We start from the raw sequence: 1354 nt of genomic DNA on the forward strand, positions 1-1354 counted from the left end.
AAATCCAAAAGATTAATACTAAATTGTCAGAAATAGATAACACATTGGAAGGGCAAAGGAGAAGAATTGATGCGATGGAAGACAGAATTAATGAGATGGTAGAAGAAGTTTTGCAATTTCTTAAACTGTTAAAGATAAACCTACCATATGATCCACCCATTTACTTCTAAGTATTTTCCCAAGAGAAAGGAAAGCATATGTCTACACAAAGTCTTATATATGAACATCCATAGCAGCTTTATCTGCAATAGCTAAAAACTGGCAACAACCTAAAAATCTACCCACAGGTAAGTGGAAAAACATATTGTGGTTATATTCATATCACAGAATACTACAAACAATAAAAAAAAAAAAAAAAAAGAACCAACTATTAGTATATGAAACATCCATGGATAAATCTCAAAAGAATTATTCTAAGTGAAATAAGCAAACAGCCCCCTCCCCAAAAAAAGGAATGAATTTTCTTCATAATTTAATCATTTAATTTATAGTGACAGAAAGCAGCCTAGACTGAGGATGGGAGGAAGGGAGAAAGAGAGGGATAATGGGGCAAATTATAAAGAGCCACCAGGAAATGTTTGTGGGTAGTGAGTATGTTAATAATCTTTCCTATGGTGATGGTTTCACAGATGAGATGTATAAAAGTCTTATCAAATTGTTATACTGTGTATATATACAGATTATTGTACTTCAATTATACCTCAATAAAGCTATAAAGGAAAAAAGAAAACACTGTCAAAGATAGAATTCTTGTAGAATCCTGATGTTTAAGGGTAGAAGAAAGAAAAGCACTAAAGGAGAAAGAGGAAAACTGGTCACAGGTGGGATAAGAAGGAAAATTGACCAGAGAACCTGAAAGTTTTAGGAAACTTGTAAACAGTGCTGAATTATGCTGAGAAATTAAGAAAACTGATGACTAGGAGAAAGCCTGTGGATTTATATATTAGTGGATACGTGTTAAAACAGCAAATTCAGAAATCACCAAAGAGAAAAGCACTGGTCAGAATGTCTGGGATTAAGAGAACAGAAGGTCAATGAGAGGTAGCAGAAGGACAGCACACATCCGAAAAGTATTAAAAGAGGGAAAAAGAGTTGATGTAAAATGGAAGTGTCACTCATCAGTAATATACTCCTTTCCTTCCTGAACAACCAATGCTTTCCTGAAACCACAGACAACATGAGTGGACTTATGTTTTACTGGCATAACTGTTCTGGTTACCTAGTGCCACTCTGACAAGAATATACCACAAATGAGATGGCCTTAACAAACAGGAGTTTATTCTTACAATTTGGAGGCTTTAACTCCAAGTTCAAGTGCCAGGCTCTAGGGGCTGGGTGAAAGCCTCTCAACCTT

At 35.2% G+C, this 1354-nt stretch overlaps 1 protein-coding gene across 1 annotated transcript in view; it reads right to left on the reverse strand.

Moving 5' to 3' along the window:
• The window catches only part of FANCI (FA complementation group I), a 141555-nt gene that overhangs the window by 77571 nt on the left and 62630 nt on the right, over nt 1-1354 (reverse strand). The window lies entirely within an intron of this gene.

Source organism: Orycteropus afer, unplaced genomic scaffold, assembly GCF_000298275.1.
Source record: "Orycteropus afer afer isolate SDZICR_OR568_19922 unplaced genomic scaffold, OryAfe1.0 scaffold00150, whole genome shotgun sequence".
Lineage (NCBI taxonomy): Eukaryota > Metazoa > Chordata > Mammalia > Tubulidentata > Orycteropodidae > Orycteropus > Orycteropus afer.